The following is a 25,189-nucleotide window of genomic DNA, read 5'->3' as shown; positions in this document are numbered from 1 at the left end:
CCGCCCAAACTAGGATCCGAGACACCTCTACGAGAGCCGCCCGGCTTCGGGTTCCTCCTTGCCTGTTTATGTAGGCTACGGTGGTAGCGTTGTCCGACTGGACCTGTACCGGGTGACCCTGGAGAAACCGATGTGCCTGCTGGAGAGCATTGAAGACCGCACAGAGTTCCAAGATATTGATTGGAAGCTCCGCTTCTGTCGGCGTCCACCTACCCTGGAACAGATGTGGACCCGAAACTGCTCCCCAGCCCCGAAGACTGGCGTCCGTTGTCAACAGGACCCAATTTGGAACCCAGAACGGACGTCCCTCGCTGAGGTGGGTCGTTTGTAACCACCAAGCAAGGGACAGGCGAACACCCGGGGTGAACACAATCGTCTGGGACTTCAGAGACTGAGGCAGCCCGTTCCACTTTGACAGGATCAGGTTCTGCAGAGGTCTGGAGTGAAACTGGGCATATTCCACCATGTCGAACACCGACACCATGGAGCCCGGTAACCTCATCGCCGAGTGTAGAGACACCCGGCGGCTGTGCAGACAACTGCGCAACCTTGACTGTAAAGCAGAGATCTTTTCCTCTGTCACGAAGATCTTTTGCTGTCCCGAGTCCAATAAGGCTCCAAGATGCAGAATCCTCCGAGACGGGATTAGAGTGGACTTCTGCCAGTTGATTAGCCAGCCGTGCCATTGCAGCAGGGCAATGGTCAGGTCCAAGTGGCGTAACAGGAGCTCTGGAGATCCCGCCACCAATAACAGGTCGTCCAAGTACGGCAACATGCGGACTACCTGCAGCCGCAGAGAAGCCGCCATGACCGCCATCACCTTGGTGAAAACACGTGGTGCTGTCGCCACTCCAAAAGGTAACGCCCGAAACTGGAAGTGGTCGCTGCGGATTGCAAACCTGAGGAACTGTTGATGGCGCAAAAGAATAGGGACATGCAGGTAAGCGTCCTGTATATCCAATGACACCATGTAGTCCCCAGGTTCCAGTGCCAGAATGATGGGTCTCCATCCGAAACTTCGGTACCCGCAAAGACTTGTTGAGTGCTTTGAGGTTGAGAATCGGACGATACGACCCATTGGGTTTCTGTACCAAAAAAAAGATTTGAATAGAAACCCTGGCCCCTCTGGGAGAATGGAACAGGCACTATAACTCCAGCCTGGAGCATAGTGTGCAATACCTTCCGCAGCTCCGTAGCCTTGTTCCGGTCTGATGGTAGACCCGTGGTGAAGAATCGAGCCGGGGGTCTGTGCCGGAAGGAGAGGGCGTACCCGTGGGAGACCACCTCCAGAACCCAAGTGTCTGTCGTAGTGACCGACCAACACTGGGCGAACTGCAGCAGGCGGCCTCCCACCCTGGGATCCCCCAAAGGGAGGCCCGGACCGTCAGGCTGCAGGCTTGTCATCTGGCTTGGGGGCCGGACGTCTGGTACTCCATGCCTGCTTCCGGGGCTTGACCGATTTCCTAGGGCCAGCCTGACGAGGAAACGACTGTGGTTTGGGCCTGCCCTGGGCCCTAGATGACCGAAAGGACGATGGTCCAGAACCAGAAGGAGCAGCGGCCGACGGGAGACAAGCCGATTTGGCTGCCGCCAGCGTGGCCACAATCTTATCCAGATCCGGACCGAAGAGAACTTCTCCGGTAAACGGCAAGGCTTGCAGACCCTTCTTGGAATCTGCGTCCGCCTTCCAGGATCGCAGCCACAAGGTGCGACGAGCAGCTACCGCTGCTGAAGAAATTCTAGACACCAGAGTACTAATGTCTAGAGCTGCCTCGTTGATGTAGGTGGCCGAATCACGGAGATTGCCAATCAACTCCGCCTGTTCGGCCGGACAGTCGGAATCAAAAGAAGCCTCTAATGAATCCAACCAGCGCTCCATCGCTCTGGCAACCCAGCAAATGGCCATAGCTGGCCGTGCTGCCCCCCCCGCAAGGGAATAAGCGGACTTCAGGCAGATTTCCACCTTGCGGTCCGTAGCATCCTTAAGGGAGGACATGGATGGCATCGGCAATGTGGCACTAAGGACAAAACGGGACACGTGAGAATCCACCTGTGGAGGGGATTCCCACTTAGCAAAATAATTATCTGCGAACGGATAAGCCACCGCCAGGCGTCGCTGCGACTGGTATCTTTTGCCAGGCTGTTTCCACGCCTCCTCTAAATGGTCCACCAACTGACCCGAAAGAGGAAAGACTGTGGCATCGCCCTTCACGTCTTTGAAAAAGGCATATTTAGACTTAGCCGCTGGGGGAACTTCGTCCTCAATCACCAAGGCTGTGCGGACCGCCCGAATAAGTCCAGGAATATATACTTTGGACTTAGCATCAGCGTCCTTAGTATGGAGAGGTTCCTGATCGTAAGGATCCAGAATCTCCCCATCATCAGACGTCCCTTCGTCATCCTCATAAGGAGCGGACAGAGACGCCACCGGCCGTTTATGAGGCCGCATCACAGACTTCCCTTGCAACACATCCGACAAGTGCTGTACAGAACTCGTCAGGGAGTTAACCCACGCTGGCTCCTGAGAAACCGGGAGCGGGGAAATAGGGAGACTGTGGGGTACCACCAATTGTCGTGGGAAACCCTGCATGGGTGACGACACCACAGACTGCTGGGACAAACCCATCGGAGTAAACGCGGGCTGCGGAGCTAACTGGCCCACTAAAGCTGTTAGCGCCTGAGCGAAACAAGCCCAGGGCGGCTCCTGTACCGGTGCTGTAACCGTAAGAGGCCGCGCCATGGACAAACACTGCCGGCAAAGGTCCTCCGCGCTACCCTCCCCCTCCGCTAACGGTACTTTACACGTGGTACACTGTAGCCGGAGGGGAAAATCACTTTCAGACATGATGGCACCACGTATGTGACCCCTCTCACCAATTATATATTAAATAGGCGAGAGACCACCCTGCAGCACCGCACCGCAAGGGCTTAGCAGAAAGAACAGGGACAGTAATAAAGCTGACAGTCTTGAGAAGAAAAGTTACAGGCAGCAGCGCTAGCACAGTCACATACAATGCAAAGAAAATCAATTCCTGCACTAACAGCGCTGATCACTCAACTACACAGACACAGGGCCTGGTAGGACACAGCGCTGCATACACAGACCTGACCACAGCGGAGGAGAGGTATGCGGGGGGACCCAGACCACGATGCTTCCAATGCAGGCTTCCAGCAGCGTTCACCATGCTTCTGAAAAGATGGCCGCCGAGGAGCAGAGAGAAGGCTGGCCTGGGGGAGGAGCGCTGACACAGGGCCAGTCAGCACAGTGCAGAGAGGGCTGTGTGCAGCGGGGGAGGCGCCGGCTGTGAGACAGGGAAGGCGCGCTCCCCTGGCATGCATTTAAGCCCTGGGACGCCGCAACGCTACCGCTCTGCTGCGGTCCGCTGTCCCAGGGGGTAGTGGAAGCGCAGGTTGGTCGCCTGGCTCCACGCTGCAGCCAGTCCCCAGGGAGCCCCCTGCCTGGGGACTTAGGACCATGTGATCAGCGGGGACCCACCGCGGGACCCCGCTGCTTACCTCTGTCCCCCTTGAATCCGGCCATGGTCCAGAACATCTGGGGTCACCGCTAGCTGTGACCCCAGATGCCCACCAGCATCCCCGGATCAGTACCGGTGTTCTGGTACCGGTGGGGTGTAGGGAAGACAGCATGGATGTCAGGACTGACTGTCCATGCTGTTCATCCAGATGTGCAGCCACCGCTGCATGAAGAAAAAGCTTCAGGGGCTCTTCTAGCCCCCACTCCAACAGGTGCACCCGACTCCGGCCGGGCACCAAACTAAACTGAGGTGCCTTGGCTCGGGGGCGGGGTATAGGAGGGGGACCTAGTGCATCCTGGGAGGCTGAAAGCTTAACTCTTTGGTGCCCTGCGACTGACGTCACACCTATACCCCAAGGTATCCTGTGGATACCCTATGGACCCTGAAGTAGAAAATTAGGTTAAGAACTCGCATGGAGTTCTACCTAATTATAGGTGGAATTCATCATTCCACCTCTCCATAAGTATCTATTCCGAAAAGCTGCCATTTTTGCAATGACAGCTTTTCGGGAAATAGATACTTTTCCCTGCCTACACTACCCTATCGCATCTGGAAACAGTGCTGCGCATGCGCTGTTGCATCTGTAAAACCAGTGCTTGTGTAGCACTGCCTACAGATGCGTTAAGTTTGTGTACTGCCCCTCCCTCCCCTCCCCCCTCCGCTCACCTCCCCCCCCCCGACTTACCTGTCCGCGCAGCAGCCTCCGGCTCCGTCCTGCTGGTCTGTCATGTGGTTTCCCAGCAGACCACATGACAGAGTACAAAAAAACATAAAACTTTTTTTTTTTTTCTAAACTTTCTTGTGCTCTGCTGGGGAGCACACATGACATACCAGCCTCCGGAGCCTGAGGACGGAGCAGAGCGCCGGAGGGACTCGTCGGGGGACCTGCACACGCTGATACAGGTAAGTGGATTCTGCTATTCGCCACCTCACAGTGGCAAATAGTAACTGGATCAAATTCCGAAAATTCATAATTTTCGGAATTTGATGAATACCACAATTTCCACATCTCCATACTAATGTATGGGGAGTGTGGAAATTAACGCAGGGGAACTTAGCAAGGAGATATCTGTGATATCTCCTGTGCTAAGGGCCTGATTCAGAGCCGGACGCTCTGACCAGAGCGCTCGCTCTGAATCAGGGCCCTCCTCCATGAAAATGGAGCGGCCTCCTGGCCGCTCGTATAGCATATGCGTACAGCATATGCGAGCGGCCAAAAAGATGGTCGCGATGGTCTTGACCATCGCGACCATCGGACTTGCGACGGAGACCCTGCGGTAGGGTCTCCCTGCCACAAGCCCTAGAGTGATTTTGGCTCTATCAGAGCCAAAATCACTCCCACTGACATCACTAGTGATGTCAGTGCGGCCGGCTTCAGACGGTAGGCATTCCCATGGGAACGCCTCCGTCTGGCCGCCACGCCCCCGGCACGCCCACCAAAGGGGGCGTGCTGTCAATCAACATCGACAGCATGCCCCCTTTGGTGCGAGACCCGGAGCGATGGAAAGCCCGTCGCTCCCCGGGGCCCCCGCATGCGCACGACGGAGCTACCTCCTTCGTGCGCATGCGCATTAGGGAACATCGACCCACTTGCGAGCGTACTGCCGCTCGCGAGTGGGTCTGAATGACCCCCTAAGTCTGTTCATGAATACCAAAATAACGTTATTTAAGGAAAATGTCCTTAAAAACGTTATTTTAGTGTTGATGAATAGGCCCCAGTGTGAGAGAAAATTACTGAGGGAGGGGGCAATGAGAGAGGTCCATGCATTCTAATACTTTATGATGGCTGGCAGTTGCAGATTCAGGGGGAAGAATCTAAGTTATTTGACACCTTTTAAATAACCACAAACTGAGCTAAGGGCACCAGCTGGCAGCTGCAATAAGTTGTCAAGGCTTCAAGTGCAGGTACAGTAGGACATACCGTGTCTTGGTCTTGTTTTTTTGTACAGTATGTACGTTTTGTTTGCAGTTGCATGTTTGTTCTAGTGTTTTATATTTTACTAATGGAGTCTGGTTTGTGGGACAGGGCTAAAATGTTTATTACTGTCACCGAGCAACACGAAGAGCCACCAAGGACCCTTACTCCTCCCAGTGGTGTGCTGCACCGCTGTGAAACCCTACTGGTACTGTGGTACACTTACATGGAGTACCTGAATACTGTCTCTCACCTCTTCATGGTGACTCTTCTTTGCTCCGGCTATGGCGTGGGTATGGCATCCATGACCAGCAGGGCCCCCGAATACTCGGGTGCTTAGCACAAAGTACCTGATGGAGGGAACACATGTAGACAACAGGTGCAGTGCAATAAAGAAATGTTGGGCGCCAGACCATCTCATGAGGCAATAACAGGAAACTTTATTTACACTCCTGCATATCCTCCAGCACAGTAAGCGTAATGGTTACAAGCTCTACTTCGCCAGCTTCCTCCAGCACAATTCTTGCAGCAGATGGTAAATGCTGTATTTTACGCTTAATGGTTACAGAAGATTAGTTACGTTCCACTCCAAACGAACACCTCCAGCGCCGACTTAAACATATGACACAGCAGTGAAATAGTAGCACATACCCGGTGTTGCTGGGCTCAGTAGTTCTACGCATGTCAGTCCAACAAAAACTTCATACAGCATACAGGGGACTCCAGTTTCGAAGTTCATCGCACTCGTCTCTATCCTCACGAGAGACTGCTAACGTGCGGCACATCCCATTACACAGGGACCCTCTCTCCTTCCATCACCCTGCATACACTTTCTTCAGGCATACTAACGTCTTGTATATCCCAGAACTCTGCCTCTAGTACAAGTCCCACTATCCAGGGACCTTTCATCTGACATGCTGGCAACTTCATGCAGACCATTAACCCTTTCACTGCTGGGCTTCTCTACTTCAGCACATGGTTACACAGGATTCTTCTATAGGACTCCCCTCTAGCCACACTGCCATTTTGCACTGAGCCCTCCCTCACTATGGGGCACTTCTCCAGGGGCTATCTACAGCATTATGCATCACAGACACTCACCCTCTCATCACATGGGCTGTCTCTTCACAGGAGATCTCTCATCTTCCACTGTGGCATCAGGCAGCACTTCCTCTGCAGTGACTTCCTCACTCTAACAGGCACTCTGCTTCCAGCTGCTACCTCTGCAGCACTCCCCAATCCTCTTCTAATAAGGGAGTCTCATTATCAACAGTGCTGCTCCTCATATAGCAGCTCCCTTGCACCTTGCAGGACTGTGGGGAAGGGTGACTCCCCCCTTTGTCTGTATCCAGGGGCTTCAAGACTCCTTATAGCCTAGGGGCTTCTTGCAGGGGGCCCCTTTCTGCATTATAGGGGCATTCCCCTGTACATATGAGATGTGGCTCATGGCAGCAGCCATGCTCCCTCCCCTGAACCTCAGGGAACGGCGGTACCTCCCTCCTCCCGTCCCGCGGCCCCAGCCTAAGATTGCCACAATCCTTCTTCTCCCTCCAAGGACACTTTTCGTGCTCCCGCGAGGCCACGCCCCCTTTCCCCGTGAGGCCACGCCCCCTTTTCAGAATGCTTCCTCCTGTCCTTCTGGTGATTGACAGATGATGTCACCAGGAGGCGGGGCTTAAATACGGGGGCGGAGCTTAAGCCTAGCTCTGCCGGGTATTACACCGCCTTGCTGCAACCTATATTCACACTTATCTCCCAACCGTCCCCATTTTGCTGGTACAGTCATGCTTTTCGGGCACGGTCCCGCCATCCCACCTTCAGGCTGCATTGTCCCACGTGGAGGGAAGAGGTTAGGAGATCCCCTCTCACTAGCTTCTCAGCTTAGCAGAACAAGCAGTGAATAGATGCTGTGCACATGCGTGTGGTGTTTACAGTATTTACTGGAGAGAGTGACCGGGAGCATGCCTAGCAGCACCTGGAACACTGGGCATACCAGCAATATGATGAAAACAGGGGGCATGGCTCGCAGGTACAGCATTTTCTGCAAGGCCATGCCCCTTGTCACAAACACCACTATTCCCTTCCCCTATCATGGTGGCCCTCCCCCTGTCACATTTTTCTTGATCAGCCACTGCTTAGGTCAGCGGTATGCATAGCATGGCCAAATAGCAAAAGGCATGCTGGGATGTGTAGTTCTTCAACAGCTGGGGAAGGGGGGGGGTGCTTATTGCCCACCCTTAGCTTAGGTACATCCCATTTGCTAGGACTGCCAGGGAGTCTGATGAGGAAAGTGGTAGATTGTTGCTTGATATTTCATGGCACCCTGCAATCAGAATCTATGCAGCAGTGCCACCTGGAGCATCCTTAGAATGCTTCAGACGGTCACACCGCTGCACTTACAGCTCTCGGCATTGTTGTAATTAGGGGTGAGCGGGTTCGGATTTCTGAAATCCGAACCCCCCCGAGCCCCCCCGATCCGAGTCCGATCCGAGTCAGGCTCGACTTTTCCCGCCTGACTCGGATCTGACATCGAGGCAAAACGTCATCATCCCGCCTTCCGAGTCTCGCGGGTTTTGGATCCTATATAAGGTACCCGCGTCGGCGCCATTTTCTCACTCGGCTGTGGACAGTGAAGAGGGAGGGTGGGAGTTAGTGCTGTGTAGTGTAGTGTAGTGTAGTGCTGCTGTTGTCCACTACTTCAAAGTCCATAGGGGCTGGCTGTGTTGTGCTGTGCTGCTGTTGTTAATAGGGGCTGTGTCCACTACTTCAAAGTCCATAGGGGCTGGCTGGACTGTGTTGTGCAGTCAGTTCCAAAGTCCTGTGCAGTGTCCCAGTCCTAAAGGGGTGCTGTAGTGTTGTCCAGGGGGTGCTCTGTCCATCAGGGGTGCTCCCCCCAAGTGCTAAAAAAATAATATATTTTCTGTGTTTGTGAATTGTGTGCGCAGTAGCCGCACGTGCATCAACAAAGTAGTGCCAAGCGTGCGCCTGTGTCATAAGTAAAGGGCCGGCTGGCTTGACCGTTAAGGGTGCTGTAACCCCCGAAAGTACACTCCAGTCCAAACCAAAAAAAAAATTATTTTCTGTGTTTGTGAATTGTGTGCGCAGTAGCCGCACGTGCATCAACAAAGTAGTGCCAAGCGTGCGCCTGTGTCATAAGTAAAGGGCCGGCTGGCTTGACCGTTAAGGGTGCTGTAACCCCCGAAAGTACACTCCAGTCCAAACCTAAAAAAAAATTATTTTCTGTGTTTGTGAATTGTGTGCGCAGTAGCCGCACGTGCATCAACAAAGTAGTGCCAAGCGTGCGCCTGTGTCATAAGTAAAGGGCCGGCTGGCTTGACCGTTAAAGGGTGCTGTAACCCCCGAAAGTACACTCCAGTCCAAACCAAAAAAAAATTATTTTCTGTGTTTGTTAATTGTGTGCGCAGTAGCCGCACGTGCATCAACAAAGTAGTGCCAAGCGTGCGCCTGTGTCATAAGTAAAGGGCCGGCTGGCTTGACCGTTAAGGGTGCTGTAACCCCCGAAAGTACACTCCAGTCCAAACCTAAAAAAAAATTATTTTCTCTGTTTGTGAATTGTGTGCGCAGTAGCCACACGTGCATCAACAAAGTAGTGCCAAGAGTGCCCCTGTGTCATAAGTAAAGGGCCGGCTGGCTTGACCGTTAAAGGGTGCTGTAACCCCCGAAAGTACACTCCAGTCCAAACCAAAAAAAAATTATTTTCTGTGTTTGTGAATTGTGTGCGCAGTAGCCGCACGTGCATCAACAAAGTAGTGCCAAGCGTGCGCCTGTGTCATAAGTAAAGGGCCGGCTGGCTTGACCGTTAAAGGGTGCTGTAACCCCCGAAAGTACACTCCAGTCCAAACCTAAAAAAAAATTATTTTCTGTGTTTGTGAATTGTGTGCGCAGTAGCCGCACGTGCATCAACAAAGTAGTGCCAAGCGTGCGCCTGTGTCATAAGTAAAGGGCCGGCTGGCTTGACCGTTAAAGGGTGCTGTAACCCCCAAAGTACACTCCAGTCCAAAAAAATATATATTTTCTGTGTTTGTGACTTGTGTGCACTGTGGCTGCATGTGCATCAACAAAGGAGCAGCGCCAAGCGTGCGCCTGTGTCCCATAAGTAAAGAGCCGGCTGGCTCATTTCTTAAAGGGTGGTGTAACCCACAAAGTGCACTACTCTCCAGCAAAAATAAAAAAATATTTTCTGTGTTTGTGTGCGCTTTAGCCGCACGTATATATATCAATATAACATAAATGGAGGACCCAACTTTCTCTGATAAAAATAAAATAGGGAAAGATCAAGAACCTCTTCCTACTAGTGCTGTTGCTGCTGCTGGGAGTTGTTCATCATCCCAGAGAGGAAGTAGGAACATCACTACTTTTACTAAACAATTGACCCTCCAACAGTCCCTAGCGATGAGGATGAAGTACGACAGCAGTCATCCTGAAGCAAAACGTATAACTGAGGCCTTGACTGCTATGTTGGTGTTAGACGTGCGTCCGGTATCCGACATTAGTGCAGTGGGATTTAGACAATTGATGGAGGTAGTGTGTACTCGGTTCCAAATCCCGTCTAGATTCCACCTGCATCCTCAAAGCAGCAGCGACAAGCGTGCGTCTGTCTGTTAAAGGGTGGTGACACCCTCAAAGTGTGCTACACAAACAATTAAAATATTGTTCTTTTTTTTTCTGTCTTTGTGAATTGTGTGGGCTGTAGCCGCACCTGCATCCTTAAAGCAGCAGCGACAAGCGTGCGTCTGTCTGTTAAAGGGTGGTGACACCTCAAAGTGTTCTACACAAACAATTAAAATATTGTTCTTTTTTTTTTGGTCTTTGTGAAATGTGTGGGCTGTAGCCGCACCTGCATCCTTAAAGCAGCAGCGACAAGCGTGCGTCTGTCTGTTAAAGGGTGGTGACACCTCAAAGTGTTCTACACAAACAATTAAAATATTGTTCTTTTTTTTTTGGTCTTTGTGAAATGTGTGGGCTGTAGCCGCACCTGCATCCTTAAAGCAGCAGCGACAAGCGTGCGTCTGTCTGTTAAAGGGTGGTGACACCTCAAAGTGTTCTACACAAACAATTAAAATATTCTTCTTCTTTTTTCTGTCTTTGTGAATTGTGTGGGCTGTAGCCGCACTTGCATCCTCAAAGCAGCAGCGACAAGCGTGCGTCTGTCTGTTAAAGGGTGGTGTAACCCTCAAAGTGTGCTCCACAAACAATAAAAATATTCTTTTTTTTTTCTGTCTTTGTGAATTGTGTGGGCTGTAGCCGCACTTGAATCCTCAAAGCAGCAGCGACAAGCGTGCGTCTGTCTGTTAAAGGATTACATCGGTGACAGCATCCAAGTAGGCATGTCAGACAGTCCGTACCTGTACTGGCAGGAAAAAGAAGCAATTTGGAGGTCCCTGTACAAACTGGCTCTATTTTACCTGAGTTGCCCCCCCTCCAGTGTGTACTCCGAAAGAGTGTTTAGTGCAGCCGGGAACCTTGTCAGCGAAAGGCGTAGGAGGTTGCTTCCACAAAATGTGGAGAAGATGATGTTCATAAAATGAATTATCAACTCTTCCAGGGAGACCAGCCTCCAGAACGTACAGAGGGACCTGTGGTTCCAGCAGGGACGAATTAATACTCTGTGAGGATGAGGATGTACACACTGAAGAGGGTGAGGAATCGGTGGATGAGGAGGATGAGGATGACATCTTGCCTCCGTAGAGCCAGTTTGTGCAGGGACAGATAAATTGCCAGCTTGTTTTGTGGGGGCCCAAACGAACCAATCATTTCAGCCACAGTTGTGTGGCAGACCCTGGCGCTGAAATGATTGGTTTGTTAAAGTGTGCATGTCCTGTTTATACAACATAAGGGTGGGTGGGAGGGCCCAAGGACAATTCCATCTTGCACCTCTTTTTTTTCTTTGCATTATGTACAGTTTGGGGCCTAGTTTTTCAATGCCATCCTGTCTGCCACTGCAGTTTCACGCCTAGATGGGTCACGTGTTTGTGCCGCCCACTTGTGTCGCTTAGCATAGTCATCCAGCTACCTCGGTGCAACCTTTTGGACATAAAAACACTATTGTGAGGTGTGAGGTATTCAGAATAGACTGGAAATGAGTGGAAATTAAGGTTATTGAGGTTAATAATAGCATAGGAGCAGAAAAACCTACAAATTCTGTGATTTTAGCTGTTTTTATGCTTTTTTTCAAAAAAATACAGATCCAAAACACAAAACCCAGAACCCAAAACACGCAAGGGTGGTTTTGGCAAAACCAATCCAGATCCAAAACACGAAGAAAGATCCAGATCCAAAACCAAAACACAAAACACGAAAAGTGGCCGGTGCACACCCCTAGTTGTAATCACCAGCAACTGTGGCGCCATCCCTGTGTGACATCACACGCAGGGGGCGTGGCCTGCACCTGCCCACGAATAATGTTATATACAGTATATCAAAATGCCCTTGGAAGAAAATAGGTTCCCCACCCTGGCATTACAGACACCTGACTTGGGGTCAAAAGGGGGTCACTGAAACCAGAAATTAACCTGTATCAGATGTATTACAATAAATTTTTACTAGGTTTTAGTATATTTCTGGAAATCTCTTTTAAAATAATTATTTAATCTAATTATTTTATTTAGTAAGGAAATGGCGAACATAATGAGTGCAGGAAAATTGAAGTAAAGCAAAATTATGGAGTTATTTAGCTGAAATGATTATTGACAGCATAAAGAAATGTAAGGAGCAGTATTAGAGGAAAATGGCAGATGACTCTCTTATTTATTTGTGTATTTTCAATGCAATAAAACACCTAAAATCACATTGTAAGCTCAATTAACCTGCGTCCTGCTTATTTCTCAACATGAAATGTAACATCAGAGCAACATATGGGGAAGACGTACAGTTGCTGGGATGTGTGGAGATTGCTATTACCGTGGTGATGTTTGTGCTGGGGCTGGACTGTGGACCTCATTCAGAGTCTCTCGCTAGCGCTGTGCACTCGCAAGCGGCCCGACGGTTTGCATACGCGCATGAGCACGCTTTGTGCTGCGCGTGCGCGAACTACTCTGTGCGATCGCAGGCCGCTCGCTCGCCCAGCAAAGACAGCCCAGTGAAATGAGTGACAGGAGAGGCCGTTTGTGGGTGGTAACAGGGGCCGGACACTCATAACGGGGGAGTGGAAGTGCGAATGCAGGCGTGCCTGAGTGTTTGAATGCCGTTTTGGAGGCGTGCATAAGTAATACGCAGCATCATAGTACACGTCACATGCCTGTTTTTTACACTGAAGTCCTCGCAGTGCTTGCGGTAATGTAAGGCAACCACAAGCGCTGTGATCGCTTTCGATTGTCCTCGATGTACCAATGTTTTAATAAACTTCCTGGAGATGACGTGTGCTGGTGGGCGGCTCTGCCTGTGCGATTGGGCGCATGCTGGCCGCTTGCTAAGACATGGTGGACGTGCTTATGCCTTGGCGAGCGATTGCTTCCCGTGGCGTCACTTTGACAAATTTGCATATGCTGGGGGCGTGCGATTGCATCTAGCGAGAGACTCTGAATGAGGTCCTGTGGTTGTTAGGAGGAATATACTGTATTCATGGATTTCTTATGCAGTTGATTCAAAGTACTGCTGCTATACTACTAACCATGGTCACAGAGAGAATCCTCTGGCTGTGCTGCCATTGTTTCATAAGTTCACCCCTAGACTGTGGCCTTCATTCAGAGGCGGCCGTACGGTCTACGACCGCACGGCCGCCTCGATGTTTGTCAAGTGCGCATGCGCAAGAGGGAGCGGGCTCCTTCGTGCGCATGCGTGAGACCCGCTACGACCGACAGCGCCGGTCGTAGCGGGTCTCTTTCCAAAGGGGGCGAGCTGTCCATGTTGATTGACAGCTCGCCCCGTTTGGAAGGCGGGCCGGGGAGGGGGGTGGCAGCCCAAGGGAACGCCTACCGTTTGGGGGAGGCCCCACTGACATCACTAGTGATGTCAGTGGAGAGCTTCCGGCTCTGACAGAGCCAGAAGCTCTCCGGGGCTTACGACAAGTGAGACCCTACCCTAGGGTCTCGTTGTAAGACCCCGATGGTCGCGATGGTCTCTGACCATCGCGACCATCACCCTAGCGGTCGTTACAGTTGTTGGTGTAAACCCACAGCCTAACGACCGAAACAGAGGCGGGCGGTCAGGATGCAAGCGGCCGCCCAGTTTCTGAGCGACCGCTTGCATCCTCCGACCGCCTCTGAATGAGGCCCAGTGTGTGTAGTCTCTACATATTCAGATGCAGAACATGCTGCCAGGGGCACCGAGAGAGGGGGAGAGTGGATACTAATTACCCAGTTCCATGCTTATTGGATACACTAACTTAGAGGTGAAGTATTGAGCAGCATTATAGGCTATCCATGAACCAGCTGACATGTATTGTATTATCACAGAGCCAGCATGTCAAACTAGGACTTATGGTTCCCTGGCACATCATGCTGAGACCTATATTCCCCTCATACCCCCTTTCACATCATGCTGGACTTATGTTCCCCCCACACACCCTGGCACATCATGCTGGGACTTATGGTACAACAACTCCCGAATGATAGCCCTCATATAAATCTGACTGAACCCTCCCCTTAGCAGACGGACAGGAGACAGTCTCCATGCATTACACGGAGCAGAGGGCTCAGGGTCACTCACTTGTAGGCAGGGCCGGACTGGGACTAAAAATAGGCCCTGGCATTTTAAAGCACACAGGCCCACCTCTCGTCAGCACCTGGCTCCTGGCATAGACTCCTCCCCTTACTAATCCTGACTCCTCCCATATCTTAGTCTATGCGCTTACACATATAATTAATATTAGAACATAAATGTGTACATCATTCTCTGTATTAAAATACACACAAAAGAGCACATCCTGCAGGGGATTCATACATGTGCCATATTTAAACATTTGGTTAGTTCTGTTAGGTAAAGCTGGCGCTACGTTGGTATATGTCACACACAATGTAAAGGAAAGGCATTTTCCAATTGACCAAGGCCTAGCCTAGCAGTTACAGAGGATTAGTTGTAGAATTTTTTAGGGCAGGGGAGCTGAGCAGAGGAGGACACATCTGTGCCACCAAAGCAGAGCTGTTACTACACATTTTGATGCCCTGTAGACATAAAGAGCTTTGGCTTCCCCCCGACACAAAAGAATATGGTAGTATGCGCACCGTAGGTGCGCGTCGAAAAAAACAGTGTGTTCGCTGAGAAGGGGCGTGAGCACACAATAGTACCCCCAATTCAAATTATTCCATACCATAGTGCCCCTTTGTCACATTACACTGCAGAGTAGTGCCCCTCATTCAAGTTACACACAGTAATGCCCCTTACACCCAGTGATTGCGCTAAATTAAAAAAAGTGTGGGTCCCAGGGACCCCTCACTTAAAAAAAATGGGGTCCTACTCCATACTGTCTGGGTCCTATGACAATTTATGCCTCACTGCGTGTAGCGCATAAAAAAAGCACAGAACAGCAGAAGGGGTACAGACATGAGGAGAATAGGGGGCACTTAGTACACAGAAGAGCAGAAGGGGTACAGACATGGGGAGAGGGGAACAGGGGGCACAGAGGTGGGAGGGCAGAGTACACAGAGAGCAGAAGGGGTACAGACATGGGGAGAGGGGAACAGGGGTCACAGAGGTGGGAGGGCAGAATACACGGGAGAGCAGAAGGTACAGACATGGGGAGAAGGGAACAGGGGTCACAGAGGTGGGAGGACAGAATACACGGGAGAGCAGAAGGGGTACTGACATGGGGAGAAGGGAACAGGGGTCACAGATGTGGGAGGGCAGAGTACACGGGAGAGCAGGATATGTAGAGACATGGGGAGAGGGGAATAGGGGGCACAGAGGTGGGAGGGCAGAGTACACGGGAGAGCAGAACATGTACAGACATGGGGAGAGGGGAATAGGGGGCACAGAGGTGGGAGGGCAGAGTACACGGGAGAGCAGAACATGTACAGATATGGGGAGAGGGGAACAGGGGGCACAGAGGTGGGAGGGCAGAGTACACGGGAGAGCAGAAGGGGTACAGACATGGCGAGAGGAGAATAGGGGGCACAGAGGTGGGAGGGCAGAGTACACAAGAGAGCAGAACATGTACAGGCATGGGGAGAGGGGAACAGGGGGCACAGGTGGGAGGGCAGAGTACACAGGAGAGCAGAACATGTAAAGACATGGGGAGAGGGGAATAGGGGTCACAGAGGTGGAATGGCAGAGTACACAGGAGAGCAGAACATGTACAGGCATGGGGAGAGGGGAACAGGGGGCACAGGTGGGAGGGCAGAGTACACAGGAGAGCAGAACATGTACAGATATGGGGAGAGGGGAACAGGGGGCATAATGGAGCTGGAGAGCAGAATGAGGATAGAAATAGAGGGAGGGTTAGGTTTAGGTACGAAGGGTGTAGGGTTAGGTCTAGGCACGAACAGGGGGGTTAAGTTTAGGCACTAATGGGGAGGGTTAGGGGGAAAAAAAAATTTGGTGAAAATGAGAAAAATGTGGGAAACAGTATGTGTATATTAGGGGTGTGCACCAGCCACTTTTCGTGTTTTGGATCTGGATCTTTCTTAGTGTTTTGGATCTGGATTGGTTTTGCCAAAACCACCCTTCCGTGTTTTGTGTTTTGGATCTGTATTTTTTTTTAAAAACAGCTAAAAATCACGGAATTTGTGGGTTTTTCTGCTCCTATGCTATTATTAACCTCAATAACCTTAATTTCCAGTCTATTCTGAACACCTCACAATAGTGTTTTTATGTCCAAAAGGTTGCACCGAGGTAGCTGGATGACTATGCTAAGCGACACGAGTGGGCAGCACAGACACGTGGCCCATCTAGGAGTGACACTGCAGTGGCAGACAGGATGGCAGTTTGAAAAGCTAGGCCCCAAACAGTACATAATGCAAAGAAAAAAAAGAGGTGCAAGATGGAATTGTCCTTGGGCCCTCCCACCCACCCTTATGTTGTATAAACAGGACATGCACACTTTAACAAACCAATCATTTCAGCGCCAGGGTCTGCCACACGACTGTGGCTGAAATGATTGGTTTGTTTGGGCCCCCACAAAACAAGCTGTCAATTAATCTGTCCCTGCACAAACTGGCTCTACGGAGGCAAGATGTCGTCCTCATCCTCCTCATTCACAGATTCCTCACCCTCTTCAGTGTTGTGTACATCCTCATCCTCACAGAGTATTAATTTGTCCCCGCTGGAATCCACCACCACAGGTCCCTCTGTGCGTTCTGGAGGCTGGTCTCCCTGGAAGAGTTGATAATTCATTTTTATGAACATCATCTTCTCCACATTTTGTGGAAGCAACCTCCTACGCCTTTCGCTGATTAGGTTCCCGGCTGTACTAAACACTCTTTCGGAGTACACACTGGAGGGGGGGAAACTCAGGTAAAATAGAGCCAGTTTGTACAGGGGCCTCCAAATTGCCTCTTTTTCCTGCCAGTACAGGTACGGACTGTCTGACATGCCTACTTGGATGCTGTCACCGATGTTATCCTCCACCATTCTGTCAGTGGTGACAGTATCATATGCAGTGACAGTAGACATGTCAGAAATTGTTGGCATGTCCTTCAGTCCAGACCAGATGTCCAAACCGGCCCTTGACTTATGACACAGGCGCACGTTTGGCGCTGCTGCTGTGTTGATTAACGTGCGGCTACTGCGCATACATTTCGCACACAAACACAGAAAAAAAAGAATTGTTTATTTTTTGTGGAGCGCACTTTGGGGGTTACACCACCCTTTAACAGACTTATGGGACACAGGCGCACGCTTGGCGCTGCTCCTTTGTTGATGCACGTACAGTGCACACAATTCACAAAGACAGAAAAAAAGAAGAATTTTTTATTTTTTGTGGAGCGCACTTTGGGGGTTACACCACCCTTTAACAGACAGACGCACACTTGGCGCTGCTGCTTTGAGGATGCACGTACAGTGCACACAATTCACAAACATAGAAAATAATTTTTTATTTTGTTTGGAGTGCACTTTGAGGGTTACAGCGCCCTTTAACGAACAAGCCAGCCGGCCCTTTACTTATGACACAGGCGCACGCTTGGCGCTCCTCCTTTGTTGATGCACATGCAGCCACAGTGCACACAATTCACAAACACAGAAAATAATTTTTTATTTTGTTTGGAGTGCACTTTGAGGGTTACAGCACCCTTTAACAGACAAGCCAGCCGGCCCTTTACTTATGACACAGGCCCTTTATATAGAGCTCCCAGTAGTGGTGCAGTGATCCCAGTGGTAGTCTCCCCCCTATGCAGTGCCCCTAGTAGTAGTCCCCTCCCCTTGTAGTGCCCCTAGTAGTAGTCCCCCCTTGTAGCCCTTGTGGTGCCCCTAGTAGTAGTCCCCCCCCTTGCAGTGCCCCTATAGTAGTGGTCCCCCGATACAGTGCCCCTATTAGTAGACCCCCCTTGTAGTAGTCCCCCTAGTAGTAATCACCCCACAATAGTACCCCTAGTAGTTGTCCCCTCCCTTGTAATAGTAGTTCCCCTAGTAGTAATCCCCCCACAGTAGTACCACCCCTGATGCAGTGTCCCTAGTAGTTGTCCCCCCCCTTGTAGTAGTAGTAATCCCCCCACAGTAGTGCCAGCCCCCAGTAGACACACACATAATGAAAAAAAACCACTTACCTGAAAGGCAAGGGAGGCAGCATACAGGTCTTGCCCGGGATTTTGCCGAACTAGCTGCTCCCTGTTACTAGAGGTACAGCTGGTCCTCTAGCGTCTGGCAGCAGAACATGGCAAATGAAGACCTCTCAAATGTCAATGTGCTACGATGTCTCCTATGAGGCGGCGGCCATTTTGGGAGAGACAATTTCAATAGTACTGTTTCCATGTAGACGGACAGACCGGCCCATGCAGTCATTGGCCCTTCTGGCATTTGCCAGAAGTGCCCGATGGTCAGTCCGGCCCTGCTTGTAGGTAAGTCCTTCTCCAGCCCCAAAGAGGCATCATCCGGAAAACAGCATCATCCGGAAAACAGCAGTTTTTCCCGTTTATCAGGTCACAGATAATCTGCCATCGTGCCCCAGAAACTGGGTAGAGCTGTTTCACCACAAAGCTCCTTCTTCCCCCCCGGCGGTGGCTGCTGCTGCAACGCCCCTTTGGCAGTAACAGAGGCATTGGCACCCGGACGGGAGTATCTGTTACTACTAGGTAAATTATCACTACTGCTCCCATCAGATGCTGTTTTATTGATTGCCTCAGCACAGTTTTGAAAAATTCCTACTAGGTAAATTATCACTACTGCTCCCATCAGATGCTGTTTTATTGATTGCCTCAGCACAGTTTTGAAAAATTCCTACTAGGTAAATTATCACTACTGCTATATTAAGAGCAATTTCTATAAAGGAAGTTAGGAATGTATTGTGAATCTGTGATGGTCCACTCCCTTCTCACAAATTGTTAATCTTAGACTTTTATTGCATCCCTTAGTGTGTTGAGCTCTGGGGGTGGGGTCCCAATCAGTGAGCACACAGAGACATGTTTGTAACGTTAGTTATTAGAGCTCACTAAGGCTGCATAGACGTAGGCTGTGTTAGATGAAAAGTGTAATTACAATTTGATAACTAAGTTGAATTTACGCCGGAGTTAAACTGGAGGAAAACTGAGGGCAAACAACCTCAAAACAAGAACATTTTCTGAATGACAACAAGCAACATATTTAGATGAATTACCAAAATCACCATCTTCTGCTTTAAGAATATCCAGGAAACCCCTTACTGCACTCACTGCTTGGACAAGTACTCCCCTATCTGTGTGCTGCTCTTCTTGATTGGTCTTTGTTGATCATAACACTTTGGACTGGATCGGCTCGGTACATTGTAATATTTGTCTTCTTACTACATAAATTCTTGTTTGTATTGCCTTTTCCCATTGCGTCACAACTATCCACTTTAATCATTTGTTTAATAACTAATTAATTCCTGCACCCACTACTCACATACCTCTCTTTATATATCAATTTTGGAGCTCCACTCATACATTAGCAGCACTGTTCTTTTATCTCTATTTTTTAACATTTAACAACTTTTATCCACACTGTCTCTATATCACACAGCCTCCACTCCAGTTTTCATCTCATTTATTACCTCGTCCACAGAATGAACACCCATACTTCAAACACCCCCCTTATTCAGTGCCCACATAATCCTGTACTTTATCCATCCCTATCCTCCCCCTCTTATCTCCTCCACTTGCTGTCTTCCCTTTTTTTCTCTCATCAGTCTCCCTTCCAACCCTTTGCTTTTTTCCCCCGCCTTTCCTGTTCCTCCACTCTCAGCCACCTCCCTCCCTCCATGGCCTTGTTACCCCACCACTATGCCCACGTGGTTCTGCCTGTCACCTCCAGGGCTGCCAAGAGAAATTCTGGGCCTGGGTACTGCAACATCCTGTGGGACCACAGCTTGTAAGGCATGGCTGCACCCATTTGTGGGTGGGTCTAGTATGTGAGATGCACCCACTCACAGGAGCATGGCATAGCACCCACCAGCTGGGACTAAAGTATTCACTACTGTATCAGGATGGTGGGACGGTCCCATAATAGCTGCATTTTTATCAGGATGTATTTAGATGCTAAAATGTAACACACAATAATTAAAGCGCTACTGCTTTATTCTGTACATCTCTCATGTAAATAACACATAATTAAAATCTATTTTCTGTCATAGAGATAGATGAATGAAGGACTTAATTTTGACATAACATCAGGTCATCTTATACACACACATTCCACAGCACATATCCTGACCCACTGCTCCATGCTCCTTCCTCACTATCTACCCCATCTGTGTCACCCCTGTCTGTCTGCCCCTCCCCTTTAGAATGTAAGCTCTCAAGAGCAGGGCCCTCGTCCCTCATGTGCTTCTCCTCCCCCTACTTATAGTATAATTTACTCCTAACTCCCCAAAACGGCACCTAACACCTGGTTGCTCATGTCCTGCTGCTTGTGTTATGCAGCAATGTTTATAAACCATGTCCTTGTCCTGTATTGTTTTGTATTACTTTTAACTGTTTTTCTTGTGTGCTCATTTATGTACTGTGTAAGGCGCTGCGGAACCTTTGTGGCACCATATAAATAAAGGATAATAATAATAATAACTTACACTCAGCTCCAGAGCGCCGCCCATTGGTGGCTCGATCATCCAACGCTGCTCGCAGCATGTGTGTGCTCTACCTACAGTATATAAGTCCGGAGCTTTTCTGTGCCTGTGGTCACTGTATTTTTTGCATGTCGTGTGCAGCGCGGCCGAGCCAGGGCACCCTTCTCTATGTGGCGCCCTACTCAGCTGCGTAACCCACGTATATGTAAAACCGGCCCTGCTCTTACCTGTCAGCTGCCCTGGGCTGCAGTGGGAGACCAGGGAGACTGCTCTCCTCTGCCTGTGGGAGCAATAAGTGATCACACTGATAGCACCCCACCTGGATTTGCGCCGGGCTGAGGGTCTCACACCACCCCCCTCCCCAGCTTTTTTTCTCTAAGTGGGTACGGCCACGCATTCCATGATTAGTCCACACCCTTTCTATAGTAATGGGGCTCAGGCCGGCTCTCTAAGGCCCTGCACACAGCCTATGGAGAGTAACTGTGCTTCCTCCCTCCAGGCTGCACACTCAGTAATATTAGGTGCTATGTGCAAAACCTAAGATTGTCTACATGGACCCTTAATAATCTATTAGTCTGCGCAGTCATGCTTCTCCACCCATAGTCTGTCTGTGATGGAGCTGGAATGCCATCAACCCATCTAATCTTCAGAACATTTGTATAAATGCTGCTAATATGCCATAAACTAGGTTGAGTACACGATCCCAGAATCCCGATGTTGGAAATCCCAATGCATGCTGGTAAGTCTGACCCTAACCCTCCCCCTAGTGTATAACCCTAACCCAGAGATTGCCAAACGCGATCCTCAAGGCCCCCCAACAGTTTAGGTTTTAGAGATATCCATGGTTGAGCACAGGTGATTAAATAAAATTCACTGAGGTGCTACTTAAGTCACCTGTGGTTAAGCATGGATATCCTTAAAAACTGGAGTGTTAAGGTGCCTTGAGGACCAAGTTTGGTAACCTCTATGCCTAACCCCTAACCCAACCCTTACAGCTGGGATCGCAGCCACCATGATTCTGGAGTCGGGATTCTGACTCCTGTTGGCATTCTGGTTCCAGGATTCTGAGCTCCAACATTTCGTGCACCGAGATGCCAATTACATCCCCATATACCCCCTGTTCTCTGTTCACTGTTCACTCCACTTGCTCCCTGTGAAACCACTATATAATTGACCTGTTGTCATATCAGGAAGATTAGCTCATTTAAAAAACCATTTGGGGGTCTATTTACTAAGCAGTGTTAGGAAACATAGTGAAAGTGATAAGGTGCCAGCTAATCAGCTCCCAACTGTCATTTTTCAAACACAGCCAGTGAGATGGCAGTTAGGAGCTGGCACCTAATCACTTTTCACTCTGTCTCCTAACACTGCTTAGTAATTAGACCCCTTGGACTCCAAACGTTATCACTTCAGTGTGTGATTTATATTGTTTATGTTTGTATTTGTTAGGTTACTTTCAAATAAAACACAATATTGTAAATAGATTTATTTTTCCTAATCTGATGTTAGTTTTACTTGACTACTGTATATTTGTTGTGTATTGCAACCTACTACAAACCATTATAATAATGCTATTCTGCTATTTGCCTATACACAAACATAGAGGACTGGGAAAACCCTGATACTATCACTAGATGGCAATATTTTATTAATAAATATCAGTGACTCAAAGCTGTAGACATTGTAGTCTATTAGAAATAACAGAATTTTCCCCTGGTATATGTGCAATAAATTACAATATAAATGAATGTATAAATGATACTGTAACAGATGTTATTGTTTTCTGTGTCCAGAGAATGGGATAACACAGTCGAAAGTCATAAATAATAAAGTCATAATAGAACATAAGTGATAGTAAGAAAGGTTTACAACATAACAGACACGGAGCAGAATGGTGCTTACTAAATTGCACATTTATAGTTTATTCCATATCATAGCACAGTAATGATGTAGTACCACCTAGTAAAAGGTGGAAATGCAGGCACCCTACCCCAGCCAGAGCCACTTGGACTGCTCCGTGCCTCTGGTTTCCCCAAGACTCCTTTACTCCTCTCATAGCGGAAGAGGAGGTACTGATCACAAACCGCAGTATCTTTTCAAAGATGCCTCAACTTCAAAGGTTTTGGCTGCTGGATTTAAAGGGGCAAAAATATTAAATACAAAACACGCCTAATCTTGCATTTATTATTATTGCCCCTTTATATCTAGAGGCCATAACCGCTGAAGATGTGGCAGCTTTGAAAAGCGCCACACTGTAAACGTATCCTGTACTGTAGAAACACGAAGGACCCGATAATTCTGGTTTATTATTGATATTTGCTTTTCTGTTTTTTTAAGCATGCAGTTAGCCTTTTAATATACCAGGGAATCAGGATGCCTTCTGATAATATTTGAAACATGCTTTTAGATAGTTCTGCTATAAGCTCAGGTGAAAGAAATGAAGAGTTAAAAATCTCAGTGCTGTGTATGAAGCCTAGTATTTGCATAATGCAATAGAAGGTGTGCTAGCTAGCAGCTTTACCCTTGTTCCTCAGGGCAACATGTAGATTTGTATAGTGCTTTGTCAAGAGTGCATCATTTGAACCAATTAGGCAGTCTGGTAGAAAATAACAAGCACTTGTTGGGTTCACAAAAACTTTCTTAAACTCTGGCAAGGTATAAAAAACAGTATTTTCAATATAACACAATTATGACATACATACATACACATACATACATCTATAGGATTTTACCCTGAAAAATAGAATTCAGTGAAATATTTCACATTTGTCTATTCCAGATCATTTTTGATGGTCTTTATTCCTCTACTAAATCCAGAGACAAAATAATAACCCTATAAAGATATTGGATATATGAGGAAGATGTTTCTGAAGACACAACAGACCCGATGGTCATATTACTGCACGGCAGATAGATGGGCAATATTCAGTGAAACACTTAGACATGATAAATAAAGAGCCTTTGTCCCATTACATCTCCCGGCAGTTCCCTCAATCTAGAGGAGCAGTTTGTGGTACAGAGAATAACGAGCTTTATACTAAAGGAGGACGTAAATCTAGCCAATGTCTTCGGAGTTTGTTACGCTGGTCATAAATAAAACATTGCCCACGCAATAAGAAAGTTGAGACATCATGAGTAGGAAAATGACCCTTGCTATATCTGACTGCTGAGAGGTCACTAGTGCATAATGAAATGGCAATTTATACTAAAATGAATTATAACAATTACAGATTTTGCTGCCAAGTCTCTTTTTAGCAAGTCCAATCAGAATAACACCTTATGTTATTATTATACAGGCTGATGGCATCAATAAAATATAAAATGTCAATAAATAGAGTCAGATCCTCAGTCAATAATGTATTAAGAGGCAGATACAATTAGCCTTGCTAAGCGGAGATTTTACAAGGGGTATAGTTAAAGCACACTTCATAAGCTATTTTCAGCATGTCACTCAAGTAAGCCACGCAATTTAATCGCAAAAGCCTACAGGCGGCACCCACTCGGCAATTTTACCATGCACGGCCTGGGGGCAGTGCATGAAAAAATATGGATATCAGCCTGAACAAGTTAAAAATAAGTTTGGATTAAAGTATAAAAGGCTATTATTGGCCATAAGCAAAGTATTTGAGGTTCTCAAAAGGTGTCAAATGGCTCATTTTACGTTTTATTAAAGTAAAGGGGGGTATCCACTAGACGATAAAGTTGAACGATTGAACGATAATGACAAAATCGTTCGATAATCGTTCAAACATCGTTTGAACATCGTTTGCAAATCGTGCATTAATTGTTTCTAACGATGTACGATGCGCGCTCCCGCTGGTCGTTTGATCGTCTCCTCCATCGACTGAACATGCAGGTCAATTTCACTTGATTGCTTACAAATCGTTTACACATCGTTTACACATCGTTTACACATCGTTCATGCTGAACGATCAAACGATGAACCACTGTCTGCCCACTATAGCTGAAAGCTCTCAATTACAGATTAAAACAACATAGTTTATTGTTAGATCTTTTGCAAATCGTTTGCAGATCTTTTGCAAATCGTTTGCAAATCTTTTGCAAATCCTTTGCAAATCTTTTGCAAATCCTTTGCAAATTGTTCAGAGTGGAAGATCATATTTCAAGGGAAACTTCAAGGGAAAATCGTTAAGAGGTTGGACAGGGATAAAATCGTCTAGTGGATGCCCCCCATAAGAATGGAAAATTATAGTAAAATAAAATTCACCAAATTAAAGCCTCTAGAATATTTTGGGGTATAGAAAATGTTTGTAATGTGATTTTCAATTGTTTTTAAGCAACATTCAAAAATACTGTATTGGAAAAAAATGCCTCCAAGTGCATGATTGTGATATACTGGGGTAATATAGCTTTGTAGATGGGTCAGTGGTGCCCTATCTAGGTGCATAGCAGCTTTCATGTTAAATGAAATTCATGGTGCTTTACTGTCAGCATGCAGAAACAAAATAATAAATTACCTAGCCCCCATGCAGGGCACTATCTCAAGATGCTAATACTCATGCAATTGGCCGATTGTTGCACTCTGCGCATGCATCGCAGTGCACCAACCAGCCACCGCGATCAGCAGGGCCGCCATCAGGGGGGACT

This window comes from Taudactylus pleione, unplaced genomic scaffold (genome assembly GCF_031769625.1).
Source record: "Taudactylus pleione unplaced genomic scaffold, aTauple2 ptg000556l, whole genome shotgun sequence".
NCBI classification, from domain to species: domain Eukaryota; kingdom Metazoa; phylum Chordata; class Amphibia; order Anura; family Myobatrachidae; genus Taudactylus; species Taudactylus pleione.
This window is presented reverse-complemented; position numbering follows the sequence as displayed.